Here is a 13,930-nt window from a genome sequence, read left to right on the forward strand (position 1 = left end):
TTGGTATATATGGCAAACACTCAAACATTTAGACAAGCCTCTCACTCACTGAATGATGTCATCAGTGATGTCATCAGCTATGTCATTTGAGATGTCATCAGTGACATTATCAGTGATGTCACTGACCATGTCATGAGTGATCTAATATTTGAGGTAATGTGCAGTTCATTGTAGGGGTGTAGGTTATAGTTAGCTCAGGTACCTATAACTGCTGAATTTATGAGTGAAATGTGAGCCTAAATATAATGTTCCTGTAACCTTAGTTTTTTCAGTGAATATATACATACACACACACATACATGTAGAGCCACATAAATAATCAAATATGTATTTTACATTGTTAGACCTGGCATCCTTGGCCTGGTTTCCCCCGACTTTCTGTCTTCATACCTCCTGGCTTGCTGACCTCTTTTTTGCTAGCTTTAGGACTCTGGGCACTTTATCACTGCTAACAACTGCTGAAGTAGAGGTGTGCTCTGCTTAAAAAATGGCAACATTGGCTTATACACAATTTGCATAATTAATTTACTTATAAGTCCTCAGTAAAGTGCACTACCTGTGCCAAGGGCCTGTAAAGTAAGTGCTACTGGTGGGCCAGCAGTACTGATTGTTCCAAGCACTTCAGTAGTCCTTCAAACATGACTCAGGCCTGACACTGCAGAGCCTGTGGTGTGTGCAATTTTAAACTGTCAGTCTACACCGGTTCAGGGACCACAAGTCCCTACTCTGGCACCAAACTGGACAAAGGAAAGGGGAGTGACCACTCCCCTGTCCATCACCGCCCCAGGGGTGGTGCCCAGAGCTCCTCCAGTCTGTCCCAGACTTCAGCCATCTTGTTTTCCAAGGTGTGGGGACACTCTGGAGATCTCTGAGTGGCCAGTGCCAGCATGTGAAGTCAGTGACCCCTCCTGATAGGTGCATACCTGGTTAGGTAGCCAATCCCCCTCTCAGGGCTATTTAGGGTCTCTCCTGTGGGTTCCTGTTCAGATTCTGCTTGCAAGTTTCCATCAGGAATCCTCTGCAACTACAGCTTCATCCTCTGACCTCGGATGAACTGCAGACTGCTCCAGGAACTGCTGTAACTGCAACAAAGTATCCAGAAGGGCTACTTTGACTCTGCAACTTCAGCTCCAGCCAGCAACTGCAACAGTTTCCATGGTGTGCACACTTCACCCTGCACCAGAAGGACCAAAGAAATCTCCTGTGGAGTGACAGAGTAATTTCCCTGCTCCAGTAGGCACCTTCTAAGATGTCAACCAGTTCTCTTGGACTCCTCTCCTAGTGGCGAGAATGCACCTTGGAACACAGGTGGTGGACCCCTTCAACACAGACTGTCCTAAGTTCCTGCTGTCCAAATTTGGAGGAGGTAAGAGCTTGCCCCTGTGCACCGCGTCATCTTCACCTCCTGAGGCCTCTGTGCACTATTTGCAATAATCCTTCATGCACAGCCTGGCCCTGGTCACCTGCACTCTATTCTGCAACGCTCAACTCGCTGATTTGTTCTCCGACACAGTGGGACCTTCTTTTGTAGTGCCTCAACAACTGCAATTTGCACCTTCTTTGTCCCAGTGTCCTGGGGCCTCTGTGCATGCTGCCTGGTCATCTGTGGATGCCTTCCAGTTGGGAGCCCCCTCTGCCTCCTCAGTCCGCGTTGAGGCCCCTGGTCCCTCCTGGGTCCAGGCAGTGCCACTCTGACGGAATCTGGGACATTGCTTGCACCAAGGCTTGTTGGACGAATCCAGTGCTGCAACTCACCTGCATCCAACATCTCCACGTGGGACATCCTTTGCATCATGCAGGAACCCGCAGCCATCTTCTTTGGTGATCTTCTGCAGACTTCTTCCAACCGGAGAATCCTCTTTTGCACCATCCTCTGGGTTGGCAGGGGCTCCTTTCCTTCCTGGAATCTTCTGCAACTTCTGGACTTTGTTTCCTCTCTTTGCAGTTCTTCAGGTCCAGGAATCCACCATATGTTGCTTGCAGTTTTGCTTGGTTCTTGCAATAACTCTAATCACGACTTGCAGTGTATCCTAAGGAAACTTGCAGTTCTTTACTCCTACTTTCCTGGGCTTTGGGGTTGGGTATTTTACTCACCTTTGTGGTTTGCTTATTCTCCCAGCGATTCTCTACACACTACACTAGTCTAGGGGGGAATTTGTGATTCACATTCCACTTTCTTAGTATATGGTTTGTGTTGCCCCTAGACCTATTTCTTCCTATTGCATTCTATAATACTTTCTATTATTTGCCCTTTCCTATGACTATTTACTTACCTTATTTTGGTTTCTAGTGTATATGTTGTGTATTATACTTACCTCCAGAAGGAGTATTGCCTCTAAGGTATTTTTGGCCTTCTGTCACTAAAATAAAGCACCTTTATTTTTGATAACACTAAGTATTGTATTTTATTGTGTATAAGTACCGTGTAACTATAGTGGTATTGCAGGCGCTTTGCATGTCTCCTAGTTCAGCCTAAGCTGCTCTGCTACAGCTACTTCTGTCAGCCTAAGCTGCTAGAACACTGCCTACATTTCACTAAAAAGGGATAACTGGACCTGGTATAAGGTGTAAATACCCAAGGTACCCACTACAAACCAGGCCAGCCTCCTACATGGGACCAGGGCTGCTTCCTGTATCCGACCCATGCTCCATTGTGGTCAGCCTGACTTTTTAGATTTGACCTGGTTTATCATGACCAGATAGTCCCAGTTGGCACTCTATGTTTCTATGCACTACAACTGAAGTTATTCTTTACAAAGTAATATCTAAAATTCTACTTATTTTGATTTTTTTGTTTTGCCTTTGTTTTGTTCATTAAATTATGCTCTCTTTTTCTAATTGGGTATGGTATCTTTTTGTGTGGTGTTTTCACTGTTTTACTGTTTGAAGTGGTGCACAAATACTGCACACCTTGCCTCTTAAGTTTAGCCTGACACCTCTGTGCCAAGCACCTGGAGCGTGAGCACAGGTTAATTTTGGGTGTGTATCTGACCTACCCTAACTAGGATTGTGGTTCCTGCTGGACAGGATACATAGCTCTTCCCACCAGAAACCCGATTTCTAAATACATGATCTTCATTTTTTACATTTTTAAATTATTACTACTGAAATATATATAATAAAAGAAATAAAATATGAATTTGTTAATATTTATATATATATATATATATATATATATATATATATATATATATATATATACATTTAAAATATTCATAAAAAGTATTTACAATTGATACTACAGATATGTTTATTAATTATCTTGCATATATATGTAAATATAAATACATACACAACAAACAATAAAAATAATAATAATTGAATATGAAAATTATTTAATTTATGCAATCAATAAATATAATATTAAAAATATCAGTGAGGGATATGATGAGTTGTGTGTCATCAGTGTATGAGACGATTTTCATTTTGTGGTCTTTGGTGATGGATGCAAGTGGGCCATGTATATTTTGAAGAGCGTTGGGCTGAGGGGGGATCCCTGAAGGACTCCGAGGGTGTGAGCCTGACTTTCTGTGTTTTCTAGTGAGGAAAGAGTGAATCCATTGCAAGGCTTTTCTGTGGATTTCTGCGTCATGGAGTCTGGTGCATAAGGTGCTATGGGAGACCGTGTCAAAGGCTGCTGAGAGGTCAAGGAGTATGAGTGTGCAGATGTTAGCGGTGGCTGCAAAAAGAGCTGTATCTGTGCTGTGGTTACTGCGGAATCTAGACTGAGAGGTATCCAGAGGGTTGTTGTCTTTGAGGAATTGTCACAGCTATTGGTTTTACTTTTTCCAGGATTTTGGCTGGGTAGGGTGGCAGCAAGATGGGTCGGAAGTTCTTGAGCTCTGATGAGTTGGCTGTGGGTTTCTTCAGGAGGGGCGGACTTTGGCGTGTTTCCAATCTTTGGGGAAGGTGGCTGTTGTGAAGGAACAGTTTAGCGTCTTGCAGATTTCAGGGCCGATGGATGCACTGGCTCTGTTGTAGATATGGTGAGGACAGGGGTCTGTTGGACCTCTGGAGTGAATGCTGTTTATGATGATTTCATTCTCTTCTATGGTGAGCGTGGACCAGCTGTAGATGGTTTGGGTGGGTTCCGGGGGGGCTGGGTCGGTCATAGGTTCTGACGCTGGGTCTGTTCTGTGGCAGGAAGCTGTCACAGATGTCTTTAATCTTGCGTTGGAAGAAAGTGGCCAGTTTGTCACAGAGGCCTTTCGATGGGGGAATGTTGGTGGCTTCGGAGGGAGGATTAGTGAATTTGTTGAATACCGTGATGAGTTCTCTTGTGTTGTGCGGCAAGGTGTTGATGCATTCAAGGAGTGCAGTTTTTTTTGCATTCTTGATGCATTAGTGATGGGTGGCAATGGCGACTCTGAAAGAGGTGAGGTCTTTAATGGTTTTGCTTTTTCTCTAGGCACCTGCAGGTGCGTTTGGATTCTTGGAGTTCGGCGTTGAACCAGCTGGCTTTTTCTGGGACGTGCTTGAACCTAAGTTGATCAGAGGGGGGGTAAGGAGTTAGTGCATTCGGTGATTCAGGAGTTGAGGTTGTGTGCTGCGGTGTTGGCGTCTATGGTGGGGTGGCCGGTGTGATTTAGCGAGGGTCGTGGTGAGGTGCTAGTCGGTGACTCTGCTCCATTTCCTGTGGGGGAGCTCCGGGGACGCGGACGCAGCTGTTGGGTGAGGTGATAGTGAAGTGTATGCAGTGATGGTTGGTCCAGTCCGTAGTGGAGGTATTCGTGAAGGTGATCCAATTGCTTGAGGCAACAATGGGGTTTGGTGTGTGTCCTGCGGCATGTGTAGGCACTGTGATCAGTTGCTTAAGGCCGAGGGTGACAAGATTGTCGGGTAGCGAAGTCGTTGCAGTTCTCGAGGTGGAAATTCAAGTTGCCCAGGAGGAGGTATTCGGTGAACGCCAGTAGGTGGGGGCTGGCAATGTCTACAATGATGCCGATGAAGGCTGGGCAGGGCCAACAGTGCAGTACAGACCCCCGGGTCGTTAAGTACAACTAGCTTGCCCAACTGGAGCCCATCAATACAAAATATCGGGGTTGAAATCACGAATATAAAGGCAACAGGTTTGGCAGCAATTGATAATCTTCAGAATGAGGAGAAGGAAAAACTCCATGATCAATCTCCAGCTCAACTTAGGTGCCACTAGATAATGGACTATTTTGGCATCCTGAGTAAGTAGGTGGCAAGAGGACTTCACCTGGCCCTGAGCAGCAAGCCTTTGAGGAGTCCCTTTCTTCTGCCCAGGCCTCTGAATTTAGAGGGGGGTTGGAAGACAGAGGAGAATCCCCTCCACCAGTCTCACTTTCGCCAATAATTATGATCACAGGAAATCAACTCATGTATGGTAGGCCCTCTGCAGTTGTCTCTGTGGAGGCTTCTATAAAGGTTTGAGACGGTGAAGTAATAGGGGAGGTAGGGATGTTGGATATCCAGGTAGATCTGTTAAATACATTAGCCGTGTTTGTGTCTGGAATTGATGGTAAGCTAGAAGAATTAAATTAATTGATAACAAGGATACAAACAAACTAACTTAATGATTTTACCATCTGTTCATGCAAGGAGGTAGTGGATAGATTAGCTCACCTGCTGGCAACCCTGGAAGGAATATTGAGAGATGTTCGTACCTGACATGTAAAGGAGTCAACAGAGGTTATTCTGCCATATGATAGGTCTTCAGCACCTCCATCGGCAGTGATCATGTAGTTGAACCAACACACAGGACCGGGAGCTCTAGCTGGAAGAAGAGTTCTCAAAGAGAAAAGTGACAATAGGCCAGTTTCCACAATCAATTAAGTACGCGCCATGGAAGTCTCTGATGCTTCGGCCTATCTACCAGACTTAAGGGATTCAGAAGAGCACCGTGCCCCGCAATTGACAAAGAGAGAACAAAAATGTGTAAGGAAGGGCAGGAAGAATACCCAGTGTGCCCTAAGGCACTAAAGAGACAACAGTAGCCATATTAAAGGAAGATAATAAAGGGGATAAATTATCATGGACAATGCAAAAGGCAGGTGGCTCTCTGCGGCATTCCCCCTTTGTATTGGCGATTAAAATACCTGAGTTAGAAAGCATAAAGATCCAAATGATCTGGACCAAGGACGTCAGTTACTTTGGATTCCAGAATTTAAATCAAGAGGTCCTCAAGATGTGCTTAACCGCTCTAGTATCTTAAAACTAATAAATGCCCTCCCTGGCCTGGAGCATATGTCCGCTGACGATATCACTACTATAAGATTTACTCAAGCAATAGGCAGTCAGCAATCAGATCCAACTCTAGTTATATTTGTGACTCCGGATCTCCCTACGCAAGTCCTAGAATGGAAAAAGTTCCTGAAAGCTTGGGTCATTGAAGTAACTATATATCAAGGAGATAGATAGCCATATCCAATACTAGAGGAGTGTAATCTTAAAAAGAAAAATGAGGCCCCCTGGTCTGGTTTACAAGGAACAAATGGGAAGCCCAACACCAGAGAAGCCGAGAAAGGAGACGTTAATGAAGGAGCTGTAGCCCACTCCAATCTGAGAATCCACATCTGGAAAATGGAGGGGCAAAGAAGGTTCCTGACAAGTTGCGACCCCCAGGACAAGTGGACTTGGTTGACCACAGTTTTATCTTCAAGAATGCCACAAAAAAGCTGAATAGCAGCACAACAGACAAACTCCCACAAGGACCATTGAACATTTGTTCTTGGACTATAGGGGGCTTGAAGGCGAAATTGGAAGATCCGGTAGTCACTCATTTTTTAAGCCCATTTGATATCCTAATGATCCAGGAATCCTGGGCACAACTGTGTCTACGTTTAATTGGGTATGAAGAATTCAACAAGCCGGCAGAGAAAACCAGCATGTTTGGAAGGGCAAAAGGTTGCCTAGTGACTTACATGAGAACAAATATATCTTCTAAGACCTCAGAACTCCATACAGAGGGCTAGCCCTTTCAGTTGGTCTGACTGGATGGTTGGGCAAAGAACATACATGATCCTTTGATTTTAATCAGTGTATATGTCAACCCAAAAGAAAAGCTACTGAAGCTAATAAACTTGCAGAACATTTGCTTCATATAAAAAACCTAACTAGCCCAACTTATGGGCTAGTCTCGGGTGACTTCAACCTTAACTTATTCCATTGTTCAAGTGAGGAGCATGTACAAACAACGGTACCGATGCCAAGTCAAAGTATGCCACAGCAGGTAAAGAAAGACAAAACTGGAGAGAAGCGAATTAAGAGCAGTGAGTTAGCTGGTTTATTTGCCCTGAATGGGTGTTACCTGGCTGATATCCCTCCTGCCTGGACAAAAGCCTTCAGAAAAGTGGTGTCATACCTAGATTACACCCTGGAAAATTTTCCATTGTTCAAGTATGTGACCGACTTCAGAATTTTAGACCACACGGAAAGTGACCATAATCCCCAAATAATTACGATGCAGAGTACAGTATGTAAGCAGGTGAAAACAACACTCCTAAAGGGGGAGCTCAGTACTGAAAACCTCAGTGAACATTGCATGGGTGCTGGGCAGGGGGGCCCCTGCACTGCTCATGGCAAGCACATGGATGGTGCAGGACACCCTGTGGCCCCTGCACCTGTTCTGTGCCAGCCTTTTCATGGCAGTGAAACCGCCCTGAAATGGCTTGCGGAGAACTTGGTCATAATCCTCAGGACAGCGCTGCATGTAGCGCTGCCCTGGTGGATTATAATTTCCACCTGCTGGCAACCTCTAGGTATCACCTATCCCGGCGAAGATGGCAGAACCCTTGTGATCTGACCGCCAGGGTCTTAATCTGGCAGTTGGACAACCACAACAGCTGTGGTCCTGACCACCACCACGAGGCTGGCAGTCTTAAGGCCTCCTACCTCATAATGAGGGTGTTAATTTCCAAGATTTCTGTCTCCCAATATTTTTAAAACAATATTTTGTCCAAACACCATTTTAGAAAAATAGTGAACTTTTTTCCACATCATTTTATAACAGTAACATTTTTTAAGATTTCAAGTCAAAGATGTTCAATTTCCTTAAACGTTCCTAGGCCCTACCCCTCATTTCTTGGAAAATTTAGTAACTATGGGCCAGATGTAGGTAGGAAAAAATTAGCGAGTCGGAAATTGCGAGTCGTTGCGACTCTCAATTTCCGACTCGCTAAATGGTATCCTAGAAGAAAAAGCGACTTAATTTTGCGACTCCCAAATGAAGTTGCACCGCATATTGCGAGTCCGCTGTTTGCGTGGTCGCTTTTTGCGACCGCGCTAAAAACAAAAACGAAAATTGAGAGTGGGTGTCGCAAATTGCAACTGTGCCGCAAATTGAACGCAGGTGCAGCAGAACACTCTGGAAAACACTTCCTGGCTCCTGATGATAACATCACAGCCGGGAAGTTTACAAATACACCTGGGAGGAGGGAGGACCACACCCATTTTAAACTGCTGAACAGCCAACAGGAGGAACAGCAGCTACAATGGCAGAAACTCCTAGAAAGAGGAAATTGAAATTTGCTGAAAAAGAACTGAAGGTGCTGACTGAGGAATGCTGCCAACACCACGAACAACTTTTTGGGAGGGCTGCCCTCAGTGTGCTAGAGGTGGAAAAAAGACGGATTTGGACTGAAATACAGGACAAAGTCAACTCAATGGGTGTGAGCCACCGGAGTATCGAGGAACTGAAGAAACAGTGGTATGACCTGCGCTCCCGGACCAAAGAGAGGGTGGCATAGCAGCTCCGGGAGATGAGGGGCACTGGAGGGGGACCATTCACCTTACCACCACCCACACCCTTGGAGGAAAGAGTGGAGGAGACCTTGGAGACAGAGGCAGTGTCCGGGATAGGAGAGCTGGACATGTCAGCGCCAGGACCATCAACCGGTGAGTACCATGAGACATGCATGTACACCCATATCTGCCATACCCCCACCCACCTAGCACACAGCAGCATGCACAACCAAAATTCCTCCATTTTAGAGTAGCAACCCCCTGCATGGTGCATTATGGGCAATGTAGTCAAGTAGGCAGTTGATAGGCAACAGTTTATTAGGAAGCATATAACAGATGGTAGATACTGACAGTGTGTTCCCTATGTCCCACAGGTCTCCCACACAACAGCACCTCCAGCCACAGCGTCCAGGGGCCACAGGTCAGCCACCAGCCAGCACAGGACTCAGGACCAGCCACCACAGGGACCTGCACCACCCAAACACAGTCCCCTCCTGATGCACCAGTGGCCATACTGGAGAGTGAGCCAGCACCCGGTCCCAGCCACAGTGCCGGTGTACAGGACACAGAGCCTCCACCGCGTCGCAGGCGACGTCTCAATGTTCCTCCAGTGCCACAGGGTGAGGCAGGGGACACCTCCATGTCCGCCGCCGAGGCTGCACTCCTACGTGGTCAGCGCCTGCAGACAAGAGAGATAAGAATCATATCAGGGGCCATGCGGCGCATGGAACGCAACCAGACCACAGGACTGCAACTGGTCCACACTGAGCTGCAACAGCTAAATACCCATGTTGGTGACCTTGCGCTCTCAATGAGACATCTGGTGTCAGAACTTATCACTGAGAGAGAGGGTGCAAGGCGCTGTGACCAGCAGCTCATTCACCGGCTGGACCGCATGTCTGCCTCCATCGTCCGGCTGGCTGTTAACACCACTGGGCTGTCACGGCGCACGGTCAGCCTCCAGGTGGACATGGGCCACTTTGCCAGTGATGTGGCACGTGGACTGGGACATATCAGCCATGCAGTAGATCTTATGGAGGCACGACAGGTGGCTAGGGGCGCGCAGACACGCCGCAGGAAAGTGAGGAGGGCTCTACCGTTAGCAGTGTCTCAGCCACAGACACCAGAGTGTTGCGCAGTGGTAGCGCATGGCAGGGCACTGCAGACGCACCAGGAACCAACCATTCTGGGCGAGCACGGCGTAGAGTGTGAGCTACGCACTATCCTTGACTGGAGGCACATGAGGTTAATGTGTCCTCATGCCAGGTGGACTTTTACAGCCCCTGAACTGTAATTTATGTAAATAGTTTTTTGGTGCACATTATTAAATTCCTTATTTGTTCCACTTCACACCTGGACTCTTTGTGTGTGACATTAGTGAGTGTGGTGTCAGTTGCCACGTACCTTCCAAAGTATTGGTTTGCAATGTGGTCCTGTCTCTGTCTGCCTTGATTTGCAATGCTTCTATCCCCATGATGGCGATGTGGTAGCTCTTGCTCGTCATCCTCCGAATCTGGGTCTTCTGGGGTGAGAGGTAGCCCACGTCTGGTGGCAATGTTGTGCAGTATATTGCATGCGCCAACGATCTTGAAGGCTGTTATTGGGGCATACTGGAGGGCACCTCCACTTCTGTGGAGGATTCTGAATCTTGCCTTCAGCAGTCCAAAGGTCCTTTCTATAATATTTTGGGTCCTCCGATGTGCACTGTTGTATCGCCTCTCTGTCTCATTGCTGGGTGTTAAGAACGGGGTAAGTATCCATGGTCGCAGGCGCACTGTCACCTGTTTGGCACAAAATGTACAATGTTAGCTGGGCATAGATGGGTTTCACATTGACCTGTGTGTATGTCTTCAAGGTGTATTCAGCTATACCTAGGAGGTATCCGTCTCCAAACTCCCCACGTTCTAGGCGTTGGTATATCCCACTGTGCCTGAAAATGTAGGAGTCATGTGTACTCCCTGGAAATTTGGCAAGCATGTCAGTAATAACATAATGGGCGTCACATACCACCTGGATGTTTAGTGAGTGGGTACACTTCTGGTTGCGGAACAGATATTCCAGATTTGCAGGAGGGCATATTTGTATATGTGTCCCGTCTACACACCCTATTACATGGGGGAAGTTGGCAATCCTGTAGAATTCCAACTTGGTGCTGTTGATTTCTGCCTCATTCCTGGGTAGGTAGGTATATGTATCTGGACATGTGTGTGAGTATGGCATCTAGGAATGCTCTGAAGAACCGTGAGAGTGCACTTTGGGATACCCCACCTGCCACGGCAATGACCCCCTGTTAGCTACCCGAGGCCAAGAGGTGCAGTGAGCATAGCACTTGCACATGTGTGGGGATGGCGCTGCCGCGCACAGTCTGGCGTTGAAGCTGCGGATTGAGTAGGTCTATTAAATCTAGGATTGCTGCACTGCTAAGTCTGTATTTATCATATATCTCCTCCTCAGTTTGTTGGAAAAGTGTCTGCCTGGTTTTGTACATCTTCTCCTGTCTCTGGCTCCTCCACCTCATCTGCTGTGCGGCGTGGGCTCTCCTCCTTCTTGCTATGACATATATCTCCGCCATCTTGAGTAACCCAGGTGCCTTCTGGGTCTCCTTTTATACTTTGGTTCTGGTTACCACCTGCTCTGAGTTAGTGGTAAATTGGAAGTGCAAAATGGGCTTTTTGCTACTAGTCGCAATTTGCGAGTGGCTATTGCATATGGTTTGCGACTCGCAAATAGCGACTTCCTATTTCCGACTCGCAAAATGGGGTCGCTATTTTTGCGAGTCGGTAATGGCTCGCGTCGCATTTTGCGAGTCGGAAATGGGATTTTTGCATCCCATTTCCGATTTTGCGGAGTCGCAAATTGCGATTCGGGCCATTTGCGACTCTCAAAAGTTTGCTACATCTGGCCCTAAATTCTCAGAAGCACAAAGTTATTTGTGCTGTGAGTTTGACTTACAAGTGTAAAAAAAAATTTTGTCTGATTACTCTATTAGTTTTAAAGGTGGTGTCTACAATATACTAAATAGGAGTACAAAAATGCATGTTGAATTTCCTGATTTTTCTTTTTTAGCCATTCGGCGGGTGGGAAACCTGTCCATTTTTGGAGGACTCCATGGAAATAGGTGAATGTCAAAATGCACTTAACTTTAAAAATGACATTGAATATGTTATTTTTTTAACAGGTACTTCTTGATGTTTTGAATGGGGGTATCATGTGCAAAATACAGAAAGGCACTGAGGTTCAGTTTAAAGAAGGTCTGCTCCATCATAATCCAATGTATATCCCATACACATAAGTACAAGCCCTCTAGTATATAATGCACTTGTAAAAAGGTGGACATTGTAACTGTCATGTTATTCTTGAGTAACATGTCCAAGAAAGTACAAAATCAGTCTCAGAGTGTGGTAGTAATTGGCTTCAAACAGCATTGATGGCTTATTTAAAAATATATATACATTTAACAACAATCATAAAACGCAACAATAAGTCTGATTTTGAGGTTGTTTGATAATTACTCTGTTACAATGTTATGAATATCCTGTCTACTTTTTCACAAACTAAATATTATAGCATGCACTTGTAATAAGGTGGACTGCATATTTGTCACTTTTTTGATAGAGCAAAACATCTAACTCAAAATCAAACCCAATGTAAACATAATACAATGTTGATCCTATATACATAGTCATGTCATACAAATTGTGATGTTCATCAAAACATTGTTAGAAATAGATTTATTTTTTTGCTTTCTTATCTCCATCTGGGTAGGTTAGCCTCCATCATAAGAAAAGGATTAGGTGGGTCATTGCTGGACAAGTGTATCAGAACTGGTTTTTACATGCTGCAGCATCCACTGCTGGAAACATTGAGAGGAAATTCAGCTCTGGACCTACCTCATCACCTAAAACAAATTTGGAAGGTCCTCTCTGCAGAAAAAAAGGGTACCACAGTCTCTGACCTGTTAATGTGGTGTAGACTGAAAGCAGCCTACCCTGACATGGATGGGGGTCATATAGCAAAAACAAGGGGTAAGTTTATTAAAATGAAAAAATATGAATGTTGCTTTAAATCCGTCTTTACCACTTTCTGGTTGTAATATTACATCACAAACTTAAAAAAATGTATAATGTTCCTATTACACGTGCCGTAGAATATAATAGACTTTTAATTCAGAGGATGGTATATTAGTTACATCAGTCAATGTGTAAGCATAAAAGGCAAGTACATCATGCCCTGTGTGTCTCCCCGGTAGTTTCACTGTTTCAAATACCAATGCTTTAAAACATATCAGCCTGTGGCTTTGAATCCTAGCATGTGTGGACATGAACATGTATAGTGACATTTGTATGTGTAGCCAACATAACAAGCATGTTTTTACACATAAGCAATTTTATTTACGGTTACACCTTCATAAATGTGACAGGTATAAAGTCTGCCTTACTAAAAGTGCTATAGAATGTAATTCACTGGTAATAACAGAGGCATGATATGTGTCACTTTTGTGATGGAGTAACACATCTACCAAACTACAGTCAGGCCTTAGATATCAGTTGATTAGTTCTTGAAATATGAAAACGTGAAGCAGATCCATTACGATGTCTTTGAAGTAACCTAGACAATAGATTCATTGTAAGACTACAAATAGGATATATAACATTCCTGATGGAATATATCCTCAAAAAAATGGAAAAGAGTCCTTTCCTTAAGTGGTTAATGAGAACCACACTCTAATGGTCCACATATAAACTGCTAGGCATATTCATATTTCAGTTACTCATAATATACGCTACAAATAATGTTTTGAAACATGGACAGTATAATTTGCCCAATTCTTCAGGGCATTTTGTATTGGCCACCCAGTTCCTGGGCAAATGTACAAACATAGTATTGTCACAAAGGCATTTGTGGCCTTCACACACAGAGTGTTTGTTTGATTTTGGGGCCATATAGTCCTGAAAGTGTGATAGCAGATATTTTATTTTAGCAGATGGGCTACTCCTTCACAAATATGTCAAAACACACATACACCATTTGTCAAGTGTAGTAAAGAAATCTAATTTGCGTGGTATTAGGCAAAATTTATGTCACATTTGCTGTGGTGTCTCCTGGCCATCACACTCTATAGATCTGACACAGTGTTTTAAATTGGTGGATGTTGGGAAGGAAAGGTTCCCCCCCCCCTATCTGGTAACAGACATGCACCCCATGTCCTAAGAGCCCAGCTTCA

This window comes from Pleurodeles waltl, chromosome 6, assembly GCF_031143425.1.
Source record: "Pleurodeles waltl isolate 20211129_DDA chromosome 6, aPleWal1.hap1.20221129, whole genome shotgun sequence".
In the NCBI taxonomy this organism is placed as follows: Eukaryota; Metazoa; Chordata; class Amphibia; order Caudata; family Salamandridae; genus Pleurodeles; species Pleurodeles waltl.